At 38.0% G+C, this 20,385-nt stretch overlaps 1 protein-coding gene across 3 annotated transcripts in view; it reads right to left on the reverse strand.

Moving 5' to 3' along the window:
- ppp2r3a (protein phosphatase 2, regulatory subunit B'', alpha) overlaps nucleotides 1-20,385 on the reverse strand; it is a 356,154-nt gene that overhangs the window by 251,137 nt on the left and 84,632 nt on the right. For 2 of the 3 annotated variants that reach the window (XM_063046036.1, XM_063046037.1), the window contains one exon: nucleotides 2,692-2,747. The gene's annotated coding sequence lies outside the window, so the exon portion shown is untranslated. Of the gene's footprint in view, nucleotides 1-2,691; nucleotides 2,748-13,056; nucleotides 13,151-20,385 lie in introns of those variants that run through there. The other variant, XM_063046038.1, reaches the window with a different exon arrangement.

The raw sequence follows: 20,385 nt of genomic DNA on the forward strand, positions 1-20,385 counted from the left end.
TCAACTGTGAAAAAAAAAATCTGCTGTTTCTCTAAAATTTCAAGCATGTTGAAACTCAGGCTCGCCTATTTAAAATCTCAATTCTGAGGATGAACAAACAGCTCTTGATGTTGACCTTCTGCCCGCTAAGGGTACAAAGGTCTTTCTTAATCACTGTGAAACTGGTGTTGAAGGTTATTATATGGCAAAGTGATCAATAAGAATTGACCCTCCAGCACAGCTTTACTATTGTAAGGGCAGTATGCAGCACTAAAAATTAGATCTGTGACAAAGTCCCAACACTGAACATAATGCAGTATATGATCCATCTACTGAATAATTACAAATAAACTAACAGATGTTTAAATGGCAGAAGGCTCATTTTCTTCACCCCCCCTTCCAGTACAAGTTTCATGTCCTGATTATTTCACCTGATTTCTAATCCTGCTCTCACACTGTAATGCACACTTGCTCCTTATAACTTCAGTGAGTTAATTCAACTTTTCTGTCTTTCTGAAATGTGAAAATAGCTGCCAAATGTCCTTGTAGAACTCCTAAGGTCTTTAAATGTACTGCAATCAGGTGTAGTAGTTTGGAAATTAAATTTGCCTGTGCTGCTTAAGCAGCAGACATTGATATTACTGTTGTAAAACTCTACTGGGAGCCATGCTTAATTTGTGGGGAAATGCTTGGCAATCAGGTTAATGGATCCCATCCACATTATTAACTATATTTATTTGTACTTCCTCCAAGAGGACCACAACTTTGTCATAGGGTTTGGAGGCTTGCATGCCTCAGTGACCCAGAGAGCTATGTTGGTTTGGAGTCAGGGCCTTGTGCTTTGATTCTTGGTGGGTTCACCCATGCTGAACAGGTCAAAGGGTAGAGGCCAGACTAAAAGTGGTCCACCCGTCCTCCAGGTTCAGAGGTTCGGCTCAGGGCTAACAACCCTAATTGGTCAAAATAATTGAAATGGAAATGGGCCGTAAGTAAGTTATTTGTACTTGTGTGAAGTTTATTACTGGGGATAATATATCCTGTCAATGTTTAAGATGCCCCTTCAAAGGTGGTCATTCATTAATTTCTGTGCTCCAAGGAGAATAATACCAATTTCTATTATTTTCTATAATCTTGCATTTCATCCATCATTCTGGTAAATTGACTCAGCTTCCTCTTCATGGAAATAACTTCTTTTCTATAAGTTGTATGATACTTACTGGCTTACTTTGGAATGTAGCAGCATATAAGAAGAAGATAAGAATAACTATAATGACTAGTATTGAGGAAACTGGTCTACATGAGATCATAGTGCAGTCAATAATAGAGGCAAAGAAGAGTGTTTAGGACCACTTTGGTTTCCTTTAAGCATTGTAAATTAATTGGTTCTGAAATGTCTTTATTTCTCACACCATTATGGATTTATATGACAAATTATATGCTTTCTCAATCTACTGTGTCACCAGCAGGTCTTTAATATTCATTTTCTACTGTATTTTAGATTCTCTTCAATGTCACTACAATAATCAAAAGCAAGTTTCTGTGAACGTCTTATTTAACTATATAGCTAGTTCTATTGTGAAAATACTATTGAGCTTGTTTTCATTACCCTTCAAGACTATCAATTCCAAATGCTAATAAATTACATCAAAAGAATATTTTTCATTTCCTCTCTTATGCCCATCATTTTAAAATAGATCGTTTGTTTACAAACTTACCTGACAGTTGACTATTTTTTTTCTCATTTTGTCTGTCAAATCTCCATTAAATCTACTCTTTACCTCCTCTGCTTGAAGAAAAACGACCACATCTTTCCAAATCTCTGAAATCTTACATTCCTCATGTTTTCTTGGTAGACTTTCCTCTACCCTCCCCAAGGCTGCATCATTCTGAATAAGCAATACACTAAATTGAAAGCTACCTCAGCTGAGGCCCAACCAATGATTTATAGTATTTATATACTCTAATAATCAATTTCTTTTAGTGCCAGAAACAGTGGAGACTACTGTCTCCTTTGTGTCTGTTGTAAATTTGAGGAATCTAATCCAATTGAAAAACTAAATAAAATTTAATAAAAGAAAACACAAGTGCTAAATTATTAAGTGACTTGAGAACTTTAATCTTTTGCAAACCAGCTGCTGTTATTCAAATCATCTAATGTTTTCCAAGCATCAAGTTTAAACTGTCATTACAAGTGATAGATGATAAATTCCACAAAGATTCCGCTATGTAATCAGTTCTACATAAGAAAATACAGTTTAATCTAAATTGGATTGAATAATCTTCAGCATCACAAAAGGAAGACTTCCCTTGGCCCATCTTATTTCATTCATCCAAAAAGAACTTACAATTCCCCCACTTCCCTTTCCAGTTCCAAACTATTCACCTCCACTGCTTCCCCAGATATTCAATTTGAGCATTAATCATTTGTTCGTGACTTCAAGACATTAGTTCTAGATTTCATCTCAGTTTTTAGATCCTGTGTCCATTTGCTGTACCCATAAAATTCTGTTTGAAAAAAATTCTATTTTATCTATTTCAAATTGCCTTTAGCCATGAAGAGGTGATACGCATAACATCATTTTAAAATGATATGTTGTTTTCATACAGCAAATTCTCCTGTTTTTTTAAGCAATAGTTTTTGTAAAACAAAATCATAAACATACAGTAAGCCACTTCATTATCTATGGATAAGCTTAACACTCATCTCCATACCTTGAAACAAATGACATCTTGCTTGGGTCCAACTTACGATGGACTTGCTGATAAATCTGAAGAGAAAGCACATAATAAACAAATTACTTTGGCTTTGAGATTTTAGCTGTAGCTGAAAGCAAAATGAAAAAGGACAGCAAGTGTAACGTGGAATATTGGCCAACCTCTGCGATGGGAAAATGGAACACATCCATGACATAGCCATAGATGGACTTCAGTCGCAACTCAGGTGCCCTCCATAAACAATAGTATATGATATATGCTGGTCTAATGAAATGAAAATCTATTGATCTGATGCATATTACATCACTGGATGAAGAAAAGTGCCATAGGCCATTTACTCTGATGTGCTGTGGAAATACAATGTGGCAGCTGACCTAAATTTGTCGAGAGAAAGAATACATTCTTTGACATTAATGTGCTGATAATGACGATTTGATTTTTTAAATCACTTAGTCCTAAAATCATAAATTTACAGGGGTAAAACCTCTTTCCTTTAAATCTGAACCAAATATGTGTGACATGATGAAACATGCACGTTGATGCCATTTCTGAAATTTGGTTCCTATGAAGGACAAAGAATGAATTGGTAACCTATAGTGCCTTGTGAATAAATACTATAATTAAGTGTTACACTTTTAACAATGCACTGAATATTCTTTCACTGTTTCAGTGTTACAAATATTTTTTTTAATTTGCTGATATTTGTATTTAATGTATATGTTGGTAAAATTTGTAATTAATCTTTCCAATCCCATTTGGAGCTTTTACTTATATCTTCTGATGTCTCAGTATGTGCACCCATTGAATTGAAAGCCCCTTGATCAGTGCAAAAATGCTATGCTCAGCTAGAAATCTCTGTATTCTTCTTCTTCTTCTTCTATTTCCGGCTGTTTAGATGCATCTAGGCATATTACGGCCCTCCGCAGGATGTATAATTAATTGTAGAACTTCAAGGAACTCAAATTCTCGAATACAGCCTAGTCTCACGTGTAAACTAAATGATAGACTCTTCAATCAGATGTTGATTCTCTTGATGGCCAAACTGAGATTGAATAGAAAACCAAAATAAATTTAAGCCAGATAGCCTCTTGAACAACATGCTTCTTTCAATTTTGTATCGATTACAGCTCAGGAAAACATGCTGGACTGTCTCTGGACTACCACAGTCACATAATCCAGTAGGATGTTTTCCTATTATCTTTAAATAATAGTTTAGCCCACAATGCCCCAACCCATGTCTTGTAAATTTCACCATATCTCTACAACTTAAAAGGTAACAGTCTGAGACCTTTTTAACTAGTGGGTGACTAGAAAAATAATGCCTGCCCCTTAATTAATTTTTTCAATCCTCCTGCCACTTCTTCTCTATACCTTTTTTAATCCTACTTCTCAATCTGCTCTGGCTAGGGGAAGTTTAATTTCTACTTGCCTGCTCTGTATGGAAGACTTTGCAATAACATCCACAATTTCATTTCCTTCCACCCCAGCATGCCCAGGTATCCATAAAAATCTAACTGCACAACCCATCTTCCCTAAGGGAATCTCAATAACTATGTCAGGACGAGCTTTTGATTTACTCCCTTTTATAGAATCTAAGGCAGCAGCAGAATCCGAACAGATGATAACCCTATGTGGTCAAGAGTCTTCTATCCACCATAAGGCCCAAAGGATTGCTAATAATTCTGTTGCAAAGACAGAAACACCATCTGAAACCTGGTGACCAATCTTAACTCCAAGTTGAGACACATACATCCCAAATCCTGCCCTACTGCTCTCTGGGTCCACTGAGCCATCAGTAAAAATCTTCAGATAAGATCCCCATTTATTATTTAAATATTCATTTGTGATCAACACTGATGAAATTGCACTGCTTCCTTTAAGCTGAAAAAGGAGGAATAGGTCTACTTCTGGTTCTGGAAAGAGCCAAAAAGGGACGGGTGACAAGCAAATTTGGCCAACTATGTCTTCCTCAGTCAGTTTCAATTTCACAGCCCAGTTATTAACCAAATCTAAAAATGGGTATCTTTTAATTTTACTTTGGCGCTCCGACTTCACCTGCAAAAGACACTTTGATGGACAGCTGTGAGTGAATCCATTTAGTTTTGCCCAATACTGCAGGCCCAACTGAATTCGAATTAAATGCAGAGGCACTTCTCCCATCTCCACACGTAATGCCGGGACTGATGTTGTTCTCAAAGCTCCACAACAGAGTCTAAGCTCTTTGGACTGCACAGTGTCTAGTTTTCCAAGCACTGCCGTAGCAGCAGAACCATAAACAATACAACCATAATCTATAACTGATCTAATCATAGCTAGATATATTAAGTACATAGTTTCCCGCCCTGCTCCCCAGTTGCATCCAGCAATACTTCTCATAACATTTAAAACTTTCTCACACTTTCCAATTGTTTTATCTATATGAACCCTCCAAGTAAGTCTTTCATCAAACCAGACACCTAAAAACCTGAATACGTTGACTCTTTCTAGTGGAGAATCATATAGACACAATTCACAAAATCTCTGTATTTCTGAGTTAAGGAAAATTTATTCCTGTTTTCTGTATGGTTACTTGTGCAGGAGAGTTGATCTGTGTAAACGTCAGTTGCTTATAGAATTTGCTTCAGTTGTTTTGCTCCATGTGGTCAAAGACCCAACCAAAATGAAAGCAAGAGAACAAGCAATATTGGAAAACTAATAAATTTTGTCCTGATGAAGGGTCTCGGGCCAAAATGTTGATTGTTTATTCTTGTCCATAGTTGTTGCCTGTCCTGCTTGTGTTGATTTGGATTTCCAGAGTCTGTCGATTTTCTAGTGTTTTGGAAAACCAGTGATGTGCCTAAGCTCAGGTCCATACGACTCAGGGACAAATCAATAAACAGAATGTGGAATAATTCAACTCGCCTGAGCTCTAACTCTACATATTTGAAAAACAATAGAAGCTGGGAATTGCATGAAATGTTATCCCCAATTATGAATAAGGACAACTAAGGATTGTTGGTGAGAGAAAGCTGTATAATTCTGTATGCTTAAGCACAATAAACGATACATAACTATAGGTTATGTAGGTGCATTCTTTGTAAACAGAGCATGCATAGGAGTCACTATTTTTCCAGCCTCCATTCTAAGTACAAGTTCCTACAGAAACGTTTGCATTCCTAATTGGTATAATAAAACACAATATTTAGGCAATATTACAACGTACTGTATGCAGTTCATTCACAAATCCAGATAAAGGTACTAGTGCTGTCAACAAAGCAACTTGTTTATTTCTGTTTCTATTTCTTGCTTCAATTCTGTTAACATCCACAGAAGACAATTCACACCTATTTTGTGAAATCTCTGCGCTAATCTGTTGTTTGTCCATCATTGACGTTGATGAGGACCTCGACACCATTATGATGTGTCGAGACTAGCGCGTGATTTGGATTTAAGTGAGGGAGAGTTGTGCAGCGTCAGCCTCACTCTCTCTTCCCAATTCCCATCTGGATCCAGTGGCAAGACAGAGTCTAGACGGCTGAAGATGGGACTAGGCGCAGTGGATGACCAGGGCGTCTTCTGTGTCTTGTCCTGCTCTACACGTTCCACGACGCTTGCAGAGACCGCCTTCTTGACTGTTGGACCTTCCACTGGTCTCCGCTCAATCCGCCGGAGTCTGTCTTCACATGCTGGGATAGACAACTCCCTATCTCACCGAGGGTTTGAGACCCGTTGGCTACCCTCACCTGGTTTAGCCGGCTTGTCGAAGCCGTTGCCTGGGGTGTGGCCGCTGTCACATGCAAACAGCTACGGGGAGCCACAGGTGAGAGCTGAGTGCTAATCTATAAGGTATATTAAATGCATTTTAGGTGATTCTAATCTCCTCCTCCTGAAATCAGGCCACATTCATGTTAAATACCCATTTGGTCATGAATCTAAAACTAGAAATCTAAATCTCCAGCATTTATTAGAGCTATGTATTTCACACATTTTTAGCATAGAGCCGTGAAGCTGAGAGAGTATAATATTTATTAAATACCTTTAAATACAAATTCCTTTCCTAGCAATATACCTCTTGAATACAACCTTATTTAATAATCTATGAAGAGGCTTTTAATTTGCTCTTTTGGGTCTTAGGTCTGCATTTTTTGTTCTATCAGAAAAGCACGTGTTTTAGTTGTCGGTGATGCACTTAAACTTTGATAAAATTGTAGGCTTTGGAAGATCCAATGGATTATAAATGCTCAGCTTCCAAAAGAAAAAAATTCAGGCAACACTGGATTAGGAAAAATAAATATGGTGTAAGGGATAAAAACCTAAAAGGCCATAATCCGTATTAGATTGTTGCACAATGAACATTGTAATAATGAACATTGCATACACTTTTGGTTTCAACAAAACAAATGTGAAAGATAATGTTATCTAAATACATAACCTTTCATCTGTGTTCTAGTGTTCCCAGGCTCCATATATCAAAACCCATGTCATGGAAGACCATTGGCATGTCATCTTCCAGAGGAGATGTTAAACTGCTCTCTCAGATGAACATAAACATTCTATGGCATTATGTTGAAGAACTTGGGAGCTATTTACAGTGTTTTGGCCATTAGTTATCCTAAAACTAACAGATTGTATGGCTAATATATTATAATTTGTCAGCAATTTAAGTGCACATTATTATTAATTATATATCCTTAACTGCAACTATGACCACATTTCAAAAGCATTGTCTGTAAAGTACTTTTGGCAATTCGGAGTTTCTAAAATCATCTTCACAACTGAGTCTTGTATATGTGAAACTATATTAAATTGATCAAAAATAGCTGGAAGCTTTAAATTTAGTGTATTTCTTTTTAATCCACTGTATGTTAGATATTTTTTCTTGGCAACAGCATAATGTCTAGATGGGGAATTAAACAGAATTTTAATATTAGGCATTAGTCGTGGAGTCTCAATAGTCTACAAAATGACTTAGGGACTATTCCTTGAAACACAGCAAGTGCAAAAACTCCAGAATTTCAGTGTAAGTGAAATACAAGAACTGGTGACCTTCTTATGTTTGAAATGCATTCAGTTTTCTAAATTAAAATAAAACAAGTGCTGGACACTCGACATTGTCTGTAGTTTGGCTCAAAAACAAAAGCCCATTGTAAAAAAAAATATGTATGTAGCCAATGGTGTAGTGGACAGCTCAGCCCTCCTAATGACCTGTTGAGTCCTTTCGACACTTCATTTTTGTACTCCAGGTTCCAGCATCTGCAGTCTCCTACTTTTCCAGTTCAATGCTTTTGATGAACTTTGGCAGTCGACTTCAATTTATCTCTGGGGAGAAATGTAATGGCTGAGACTCAATTCCACGCAATGTAAAAGGGTGGATACTCACCAAAAAGTGTGTCTATGGAGAATTTTAAGTGTGAAAAATTCCAATAAAAGTAGGCACATCAATGAAATACTTAAAACTGTCGACTCTGTTTCTCTCTCCACAGATGCTGCCTGACTTGGTATGTAATTTTGATTATGTTCTGTTTTAAATTCCACTTTCCAGCATTTGTATTTTCTCATTTTTCCATCTTCTAGAAGAATTTGTTCAATTTAAAACAAATAGATCTTTGGCAATGGTTAGAAATGAACTGTGATGCATCATTAACCTTGCTTTCTATCATTCTGATTTTCTTTGCCATTGATGCTTGTGAAGAAGGTCCCTGGGCATGATGTGTAAATTGTTATGGATATGCTTTCTGCTACCACCAAGGACCAATTTTACTCCAGGTACCTATATTGTAGGTTAACGACATCATTTTAGAGCCTATAGTTGTGGATTGAAAAAAAAACACTACTTCAACTTGTTATATGCAAAAGTACAGAGGTGGTGTACCATTTGCTAGAGCAAACTCTAGACAAAATGTGTAGCTTATGGTTGTTACCCTGGTTTAACATATCGCCTAGTAGAATTCTGAAAATCAAATCAGGCATAGTGTCAAATGAGTGACCGACAGCAGCATTAGACAACGGTTACACTAAAATTATCCTTCACTTTTGTTCTGATGTGTTGCTGAATCACATGTCTGTCCTTCAAATCGACAAAAGACCACGGGGCATAATATGAAAAAAACAGTTCCATTCACGTCCTATCCAAAATTCATCCTCAACCAATGCTGTCAAAATAGATTAAGTTGTCAGTCAGCAAATTTGTTATTTGGTGGCTAGTTTATACAACATTTTGCATAATTAATTTAATAGTATGCTGCATTGAGATATTCTTACAGTGATAGAAAGGTTATAAATAAATGTACTTGCCCCTTTTACACTCTTTCCTCTGAGGAAATCATTTAGTATTGTTTTAGCTTTTTCTAAAATATTTGAATTTAGATTGTACAAATACTCCTGAGAATATCATTAGTCAGTTTATTAATGTGTACCTGACAAATGTGTAGAAGTGCAAAATATTTGCAAATATTCTACGAACTGGCTCGTTTTATCAAAGTTTTTATAATAGGTAATTTAATGCATCAAAATTGTTTGCACGTGGATTTGATTTGCAATAATCTGAATGCAATTATGAATTTATGGAAAAGTTAAAGGCATGGTATATTTTCACTCAGTCTCTCATGTGGAACATTTAGCATCTGGGGTTAATAAATTACCACTAGCTTTCTGTTCTGTTCTACGAGTTTTTATTGCCGACTGAGGCAGGACTTCATACTTATGGTGAGAAATGAATGTGTCTAACATGTGTGGATGATATCATACCTCAAGAGCAATGAGCTCATGAGAGATACTTTACATTGCACAGAAGTAATTTCTAATCTATGACTGTGCTGGGTGCTGTTTTTGCATGACTGCTTAATGTGCCATAACAATTCATATATAGGCTGCATTAAAATTAGTTTACCTGGGGATTTATACCTCAAATAGGCCTCAGGTTTAAGGCCTGTATGCAGAGAATGTCAGTCTTTGATCACTTGTAGAATGAGCTTAGAATGCAACATAAATTTAGTTTTCCTCCTCCTATTTATTCTCTCAAGACTACAAATCCCCTTAGCTAAGAACCTAGGCAGAATTGAAATTCGCAAGCCGTAAGTCTGGGTATGCTCCTGGCTATGAAGAGAGGCGTTCAGATCGATGCAAGTCCCTCTCTCGAACACCTATCCAGAGCAAAGAGAAAGATCAGCATTTTTGTACTCTCCCTCTCTTCCCTCCAATCTTGCTCACTTTGTTACATTTTCTGCATTGTCCTATTTTATTGATTTTGATAAATTTAGAACTTTCTTGAACTTCCTTTTCTTCTTTTTCTAGGTTTAAAGCTATGGAAGCCTCTTTGTCTTCTGCTCCCCTCCACTCCCAAGTGTGTAAAATTGAAGCTTGGCATATGAGATCAAAGATTACAAACCTTTCAGAATTAACTTTTTTAATATTATGATTCAAAAATGCCATGGCTGAAAGTTGATTGAATGGTAATATTGAATAAAAAGGCATTGAATAGAAACTTGAAAGGAATATTTTGCAAGCCCATATGTAAAGACATACAACTGGAACTATTCAATAACACTTTAAGGAGTAGTGTGGCTCATGGAAGTGAAGAGTACACCAGCCTATGTTATTACTAGCCAGATTATTCGGACACCTGGAACTACTTTTGCCACCTTCTGTGGTCCTGCAGATCACAGCTCTTTAAGCCATTATCTGAATATTGTTTAAATATTGCGAGAGTTTTTGCTCTGATACTCTTCAGTCATTTAACTTCACTGTTAATAATGTAACTATGTTATGTGATGCTGAAGAAACGCCTTCCTTGCTCTATAATTCTGTGCAGGATTCTTTGCTGCAGCACAATCTTGAAATAATTTTCATTGCATGTGACTCCTTCACTAATAAAGGAAACCACATAATCACCTTTCCAGTAACATCTGTTATCCATAACTTTACACACAGATGACAGTGCACACATCCTATGCACAGGTTCCTAGTACCATACAAAATAGAACATCATTAAACTCAACATTCATTTGTCTTTGATCTTAATAGTCTTGTATAAAACAGCTGGGAAAAATAATCTTCCTCTTTCCAGGTGTTAGGACAATAGCACAGCTGCATGAGATCTTTGTACTTCAAAGGGATCATTGTTTTTTTGAAAAAGAGAATGAAATGATCCATTACGTGCAGCATTCAGAAGGTAAGTTTGTTTCTAAAAGTTACAATGATGATGTAATTTAGCCCTTGACATCAGGGAAACTTTTTCTGCTATGTGATCCATGTGTAAGGATGATACACAAGCAGACATTTAATGAGCTCCCCTGTACTCTCTGGGTATGGAATAAAAGAATTAGAGAAAGCAAATGTCTGTTTCTGTATTTGGATTGCAGCATGTTGAACTTCCAGTTATGTCCTGGAAAATAGTTCTTCTTCTTGATTCTCTGAGAAATTTATCAAACATTTACACAAAGTTACAAGTTTAACGTTTCTATGTTTATCTCCTTTTCCCAAGAATGTTTGATTTAATTGGATATTTCTCTTTCCTTTCCTTCTGTCATCCTTCAGCATTCTAGAGACGGTAAACAATTCGCTTAACATGTCAGTAGAGCTCGAAATCAACCAATTAATGACTGTGGAAAATCCTTTTTCTCAATGCCTCATTCAATGACAAACAGTCGTCATTTGGAAGTTGGGGGCTTCCAATGGCTCCTCAACTCAGCAGTATAGCCTGGGTGTTTAGGAAGAATAGACACAGCACTTTGGTCTACAACTTCTCTTTATTCTGTTAGACTTCTGTGTGGTTGTTTTTTTGAATATTGCCATGTACAGGGAAAACAAAACAAAATGCAGATGCTGGATATCTGTGATAACCTTGGAAAACAATGAAAACACTTTGCAGTGTCAATGTAAAGTGAAGGCTTTCCAGTTGTGAAGAAGGGTCAGTGACCTGAAACATTAACGCTGTTCCTCTTTCCACAGATGCTGCTCAACTTTGACTATTTCCAGCTTTTTCTATTTTATTCTCATGATGTATGGGAATGTCCTAAAAATCTGCCCTGTCTCTCGTTCATTTAAAATTGAAAGACAAGGACGGAAGCAAAGAAAAGTAAACATTAAAAAGGATTGAAAGGTGCAGGGATGTAGAAACTCTTTTGCACAGGGTAACACATGCAATGTAAATGAATGTTATCAAAAGTCCACCTGTGCTCATAATGGATACTTAATGCATGGTTCATGAAGGCCACCTGAATATTTACAGGTGGTCCCAGCACTATGCACCTGATGTGTGCATGGTGCAATAGATGTCTGTTTGTAGGTTTATACCAATTTAGTTCTATGACAATAGGGTATTCACACAGAAGCAGGAATACAATACACAGGAAGTCTGGGTCAGAGTAGACTAAAGGGGATCGATCTGCCTGACTATATGAGCTCCACCATCCACTGAGCAAATCATGACCCAAGACCCCCATCAGTCTATTGAATTCAATTCATAATATCTGATACTTCAAATCAAACCATGAAATCCCAATACTTTCTCTTCATGCTCTGACACTTTTCTTTCCTCCTGCTACCAGTAAATTCTTAACTACGTGTGTAACCTGTTGCAATCTCTAAGTAACTGGGGAGTGAAAGACTTTTTTTGTGCACAGATCATGAAAATGTTTTATCCACCAACACCTTGGCCCTTATGTGCAATAGGATCTAACAATAATGTCAATTGTCCACCATGCATCCATGGTTCAATGTGCCTTTCACAGTGCAAGCTAGTTTCTAGCCTGGAATTTTGTTTTTTGCCAAATCACTAATAATATAGAATTACATCAACTTATGCAAAGTTAATTTGATGCAGACAGCCTTTCCACACGTTGGTGCTCTACAGCAGGGTTTCCCAACCTTTTTTTATGCCATGGGTCCTTACAATTAACCGAGTGATAAGTGGAGCCCAGGTTGGGAACCACTGGTCTACAGGAACCTCCAACCATCATACTTCATCTAACCTCATCTGCAACTCCACTCCTGAAGCTGGTCCAAGAATGCATGCATGCTATTTCCCTCATCTATACTACCTGGTGAAAGTTGTATCCTGTAACAACTCTTTAGGTGAAATGTTTCTTTTGAATTCCTTCCTGGATATATTAATGATTATCCAAGTGTTTCTCCTCTTGCATTGCCTGCCTTCACAAACCATTAATAATAATTTTAATTTCCTGCAAACTGCTGCTAGTTTTCTGCAATTTGTTGGTGATTTACTAAAACATGCACTTTGAATCAAAATATCTCTACAGTTAAATTGTTTCCACATTTACTGTGTGTGTACCCAGACAAAATATGTAGGGAATCTACCAAAAGGATTGCCAGGAAAAGTATAATGAAGATATGGCAACTTTGAATCTTAAAAGCTCAAATTACCTGAGAAATCTCATCCATATAACATGCACCAATCAAATCTGATGAAAAACTGGGATGCCATCCAGACTAAAGTGGAATTCCAGATATCTTGTTTCTGCTATTGATCCTTTGAAATATTTCCTGAAAAAATAATCAGGATATCTGTCATATCTTTGATTTTCCTCCCTGGCCTGATCCCTGCGTCCACTGGGGTAATGGACTGCACAGGAGAGAAATGTGGTTGCACAAAACTCTAAGAGGCCACAGCAGAAAGCAGGCAAAGCCCGTGGGACTTCAGAGCCTCCCTGATTAAGTTCAGTCAGGCAGAGCATAATAAAATGGAAGGCGCCATTGTATCATAACCTCAGTATTAGTTATTGCCTTTAGACATGAAACAAATCAACAAGGGAGAGCGGCGGTTGGAAATATAATTAACTATTGCACTTGATATGAACAGAAACAACTTAAGCAGGCAGTAGAGAGATCTTGCTAGCTACTGATGCAAATACCTCCCCATCAGAACTCTTTAGTGTAATATTGTATTTAATTTAAAGCTCCATTTTATGGCTTCCTTCTCTTCTATTTAAACTACCCTGCTATTATAACAGTCTCCACAAAACACAGCAGAGACTTTTGAAAAACAGCTTTATAAAGGGAGTCTGCAGTAGGTAATGTTAATAATAAATGATGTCTAGACAACATAATGAAGAATGCTTCAAAACGAGTCAGTTTTTTAAAACATGTGAATATAATTAAAAACTCCTGTATCTTTGCTCAGTAAGCACCCAGTCTTATTTTGTTGCATTTTAATTAGTCAATGTGAGTTAGTATTGGGACTGAATGTAGCAATGTCTGCCCTCATTTAGTCTCAGACATATGGGTGTGGGGCTAGCTCCAATGAGCCAAACAAAGTACGCTAGGGAAGGATTAAACCTTTGCCTCCAGGTGGAAAACTGTTAATAGTGACTAAAGATTGATTCATTAATCCTCTTACAGTGGTGTTGCAACCCCAGTGCCCGTCACTCAGCAGAAGCCATGCCACCTTCTGGAACAGGCCAAGCATAAAGCTTAAATATAAAAACTAGACCAATTCAAGGGAACAAGAAATTCGAAAAAGGGTCTCTCTGATTCTTGGTTCCAGGACATCATAGTAACCATTCTGGCTGAGCTTATTCCTGTAACTCTCTCCTCTCTTCTTCTCAGGCAATCTCTCAGGATGGATACAGTGCCTCTAATGTATTTTCTATGATATCTTTTGAGCGTTTTGGGCTAGATACGATTTTCTGCCATGCAATAAAAGAAACATAAAAGCACCTTTATTTTCATCTGTTTTGATCAGGTGAATATGGAATGTAAGATCTTCTCTCCAAGTGGCTCCATTTGTGAGAAAGCTGACATGCCCACAGATCCTGTGGCTCACGTGCCTCTGTTCATCCACTGGAAGCATACAGCTGGCTCTTCAATAGTTAGAGTCAGACAAGGTGCCCGAATTTCAGTTTTATATACCGCCACTTCACAACATCATGCTCTAACATATTGGAAGATAACCAGTAAGTAAAGTGAATGAAATACTTTATAATATCAAAAAGACTTGTCAGGAAATATGCATAATCTTTCCCTTGTGCATCTACAAAGGGTCTACAGTTCAGAAGTGCAGACAGTTGATGTCGTCTAACTCTGCTGCTTCATTGACTTTTTAGGCCTCTGAATAGTATTGCATAGGTTTTCAATGAGATCTCAGTTTACCCTGAGTACCATGTGAAAACAAAAAGCTAATATAGGTACATTACGTGAGTGTAGAACCACTTCATTTCAGGCACTGTTTGCTTTGGCAGCAAATTTTCAATCCTTATAACAATTGCCAGCTGAGTGTGTTTACTTCGTATGTTCAGAAAGAAGCTGGATGACTTCACAGCTGTAGTAGTTGATATAAAGTGTGGCATGTAATGTTGGATTCATGTCACTTTAAAGATAGTAACCAAATGCTCTGCACATACAATTTTAAGGCTTCAGAAAGTATGTCAGCCTTTTCTTTTCTCCTGTTTTAGTTTATACTCCATATCCTGCCTACTATTCAGAGGCCTATACCGAACTCCCAGGGTCTTTTTTAAACTATGCAGTTTCTGTACTTTAGCCACAAGGATTCTACATCTTCTCATCCTATGTCAATTCTTGCAAAGGATTTGGTTTCATTTTTAACTAACAGAGTGATATATTCACGACAGTAGCATAGTGGTTAGCACAATGCTTTACACTACCATCGACCTGGGTTCAGTTCCTGCTGCTGCCTGCAAGGAGTGTGTACATTCTCCCTGTGACCGCATTCGTTTCTTCCAGGTGCTCCAATTTCCTCCCACAGTCCAAAGACATACCAGTTGGTAGGTTAATTGGGCATTGTTAATTGTCCCGTGATTAGGCCAGGGTTAAATTGAGGACTGCTGGGTGGTGTGGCTTGAAGGGCTGGAAGGGACCATTCAGTGCTGTATCTCAGGAGAAAAAGAGGTTTACAAGGATGCCAGGAATGAAAGAGTTAATATATGAAAAGTGTTTGATGTTTCTGGGCCTACACTCATTTGAGTTCTGAGGAATGAGGAGTGAATCTCATTGAAACATACCAATTATTGAAAGGCTTAGATAGAGAGGATGTTTTCATTAGTGGGACAATGTAGGATCAGAGGGCACAGCCTCAGTATACAGGAGCATCCCTTTAGAACAGAGATGAGGATGATTTTTTTTAGGCCAGATGGTAGTGAATCTGTGCAATTCATTGCCACAGACAGCCATGAAGGCCAAATCATTGTGTATATTTAAAGACTGATAGGTTCTTGATTAGTAAAAGCTTCAAGTGTTATGGGGAGAAGGCTGGAGATTGGGGTTGGGAGGGGAAATAAATCAGCCATGATGAAATGACAGAACAGACTCAATGGGCTGAATGGCCTAATTCTGCTCCTACAGTATATCTTACAGTGGTCTTATGAAATTGTCTTATGAGGATGCAAATGTGGAACAGTGAAATAAAATATACCTGGAAGTTGTGACCAAATTGATTCTCAAGCCTGTCTTGATTATTGGCAAGATTAATGGCCTGTCTCAAATAACTGTAATATAGTACCTTCACAGCAGATTTCATTATTGCCTAATGCAAAGCATGATATTAGGATTGTGTTGTAATGATTCAGACATCAGCAACAAATAGGGGAATGTTCCAGATAAGTAGGTAAGGTTTGGTTATACAATTTTTTTTGTTTGGTGCTCTATTTATTTTATTCAACACCAGAATGTTGTATTTGGGTTATTTTGATTAAATGCAATGTCTTAAAACTGAGTATGCATGCTGAAAATGAATGTTTGTAATATACTGTTCCAGTTGTACCTTGAAACAGGTGAATTAATTGTAAAAACTGATTAAAGCCCAGCAAATATACAGTATTCATTCCTCCCGCTTTGAGTAGAGTTAAGATTAATATATGTTTTAGGGTAATTATGTATTTTAGTGCAATTACTGTCTGTCTTGTGACTGATTGCTAACTGCCAAGGGAGGTTTTAACATGCAGGTTGATTGGGAAAATCAGGTTGGTAATGGATCTCAAGAGAGTGAGTTTGTTGAATGCCTAAGAGGTGGCTTTTTAGAGCAGTTTGTCACTGAGCCTACGAGGGGATCAGCTATACTGGATTGGGTGTTATGTAATGAAGTGGAGGTGATTAGGAAGCTGAAGGTAAAAGAACCCTTAGGAATCAGTGATTACAATATGATTGAGTTCAACTTGAAATTTGATAGGGAGAAAGTAAAGTCTGATGTAGCAGTATTTCAGTGGAGTAAGTGAAATTACAGTGGTATGAGAGAGGAGTTGGCCAAAGTAAATTGGAAGGAGCTGCTGGCAGGGATGTCAGCAGAGCAGCAATGGTGTGAGTTTCTGGGAAAAGTGAGGAAGGTGCAGGACATGTGTATTCCAAAAATGAAGAAATACTCAAAGGTAAAATAGTACAACCGTGGTTGACAAGAGAAGTCAAAGCTATTGTAAAAGCAAAAGAAAGGGCATAGAACAAAGCAAAAATTAGAAGGGACGATAAAGGATTGAGAAGTTTTTAAAAACCTACAGAGAGCAACTAAAAAAATCATTAGAAGGGAAAAGATGAAATATGAAAGCAAGCTAGTAAATGATATCAAAGTGGATAGTAAAAGTTTTCAAGTATGTTAAAAATAAACGAGAAATGAGAGTGGATATAGGACTGCTAGAAAATGAGGCAGGAGAAATAATAACGGGGGACGAGGAGATGGCTGATGAATTAAATGAGTATTTTGCATCAGTCTTCACTGTGGAAGACACTAGCAGTGTGCCTGATGTTGTAGTGTGTGAAGGAAGAGAAGTGGGTGCAGTTACTGTTACAAGGGAAAAGGTGCTCAAAAAGCTGAAAGACCTAAAGGTACATAAGTCACCCGGACCAGATGAACTTTACCCTAGGGCTCTGAAAGAGGTAGAGTTAGAGATTGTAGTGGCATTAGAAATGATCTATCAAAAATCACTGGACTCTGGCATGGTGCCAGAGAACTGGAAAATTGCTAATGTCACTCCACTCTTTAGCAAAGGAGGAAGGCAGCAGAAAGGAAATTATAGACCAGTTAGCCTGACCTCAGTGGTTGGGAAGATGTTAGAGTCAGTTGTTAAGGATGAGGTGATGGAGTACTTGGTGACACAGGACAAGGTAGTGCAACATTAGCATGGTTTCCTTTAGAGAAAATCCTGCCTGATGAACCTGTTGGAATTCTTTGAGGAGATTACAAGTAGGATAGATAAAAAGGGTGCAGTGGATGTTATACATTAGACTTTTAGAAGGCCTTTGACAAGGTGCAACACATGAGGCTGCTTACCAAGTTAAGAGCCCATGGTATTACAGGAGGAGTAACTAACATGGTTAGAACAATGGCTGATTGGTAGGAAGCAGTGAATGGGAATAAAAGGATCCTTTTCTGGTTGACTAGTGGTGTTCCACAGGGTCGGTGTTGGGACCACTTCTTTTTATGCTCTATATAAATGATTTAGATGATGGAATAGATGGATTTGTTGCCAAGTTTGCAGATGGTATGAAGATTGGTGGGGGGCAGGTAATGTTGAGGAAACAGGGTAGGATGCTGTAGGACTTAACTAGATTAGGAGAATGGGCAAGAAAGTGGCAAATGAAATGCAATGTTAGAAAATGCATGGTCATGCACTTTGGTAGTAGACATAAATGTGTGGACTATTTTCTAAATGGCGAGAAGATCCAGGAATCTGTGATGCAGAGGGACTTGGGATTCCTTGTGCAGAACATCCCAAAGGTTAACTTGCAGGTTGAGTTGGTGGTGAGGAAGGCAAATGCCATGTTAGCATTCATTTCAAGAGGTCTGGAAAACAAGAGCAGGGATGTGATGCTGAGGCTTTATAAGGCACTGGCGAGGCCTCACCTTGAGTATTGTGAACAGTTTTGGACTCCTCATTTTAGAAAAGATGTGCTGGCATTGGAGAGGTTCCACAGGAGGTTCACAAGGATGATTCCAGGAATGAAACGGTTATCATACGAGGAACATTTGATAGCTCTGGGTCTGCACTCACTAGAATTCAGAAGGATGAGGGGGGATTTCATTGAAACCTTTCGAATGTTGAAAGGCCTTGACAGAATAGATGTGGAAAGCATGTTTGCCATGGTGCGAGAGTCTAGGCCAAGAGGGTACAGCCTCAGGATAGAGGGGTGCCCTTTCACAACAGATATACAGAGAAATTTCTTTAGCCAAAGGTTGGTGAATTTGTGAAATTTGTTGCCACATATAGCTGTGGAGGCCAGGTCGTTGGGTGTATTTAAGAGAGAGATTGATAGATTCTTGATTGGACATGGCATCAAAGGTTACGGGGAGAAGGCCAGGAACTGGAGTTGAGGAGGAGGGAAAAAAAAATTGATCAACCATGATTGAATGGCGGAGCAGACTTGATGGACCAGATGGCCTAATTCTGCTCCTATCTCAAGTTCTTATGGCCTCAGTCATCATTTGAGGGTTATGAAGATGATGTGAGGTCCTGCTCCCTCTGAACATCTAACAATTGCTATTTGTCTCTGACAGGGTACTTTCCAAGCAAGCCATTATTTTGATTTTACTTTATATGTTTTTCTAAAAGTGGGTGTTGAAGAGATAATCATTAATGACGAGGTCAGTAATACATTTCAGAAGGATGTTAACAAATATAGAATGAAGAGATAATTGGCAAATGAAACTGAGTGGAGAAATGTGAGCAGCATATTTTGGTAAGAAAAATAGGAAATTCATTCCTCAGACGGGGTTGATGAACTGAAGGATCTTGGTACTTAAGTACACCGGTCACTAAAAATTGTGCCAGCAGTGAGGAAGGCCGTGAAAAGAAACTTGCATTTATTTCTAGAATTGAAAAGTAGAGAAGTTGTACCAAACGTATCTTAAACCTCCATTGAACCACATTTAGAGATTGGTATACAATTTTGGATGGTATCTAATGAGAAGAACATAGAAGTACAGAAGAGGTAGTAAGGATGACACCAGTAAAGTAAAGGTATGCATGTGGGAAAGAATGAACAGATCGAGAAAAGGAGGATAAAGGATGACTTAATAGAGGTCTTTAAAATTATTAGGCGTTTTGATAGAGTGGATACAGAAGGAATATTTCCATTTATGGGGGAGAACATGACTAGAGGCCATAATTACAAGGCAGTCAGCAAGAAATCCAATAGGGAATTTAAAAGAAACTTCATTACCCAAAGTATGGTGAAAATATAAAACTTGTTACCATAGGGAGTAGTTGAAGTGAATAGTACAGCATAAAAGGCCACTGGGTAATCATATTAGGGACAAGAGGATAGAAGGTCATACTGACAGGTTTAATTTAGGAAAGGTGAGAGGATGTTCAAGTGGAATTTGCTGGCATAAATTGGTTAGACAGAAGCACTTGTTTCTGCACTGTACTTCTGATGCAATCCTGTGAACTAGGTAAAGATGTGACTGTAAGACCAAGAGTTAAAGAGGAATTTCTTTAGCCTGAGAGTGGTGAATCTGTGGAATTCATTGCCACAGGTGGCTGTGGAGTCCAGGTCACTGGGTATATTTAAGGTAGAGGATGATAAGTTCTTGATTAGTGAGGGCATGAAGGGGTATGGGGAGAAGACAGTAGATAGGGGCTGAGAGGGAAAATGGGTCAGCCATGATGGAATGGTAGAGTAGACTTGAAGGGCCAAATGGCCTAATTCTGCTGCTATATCTTATTGTCATCTATCAATATGGTGTGCCCAGCGCAGACCCATCTGAACTGTTGATGAACAGGAACATGAGTGTTCACACTTTCCATCACT

Source organism: Mobula hypostoma, chromosome 4 (assembly GCF_963921235.1).
Source record: "Mobula hypostoma chromosome 4, sMobHyp1.1, whole genome shotgun sequence".
Taxonomy (NCBI): Eukaryota; Metazoa; Chordata; class Chondrichthyes; order Myliobatiformes; family Myliobatidae; genus Mobula; species Mobula hypostoma.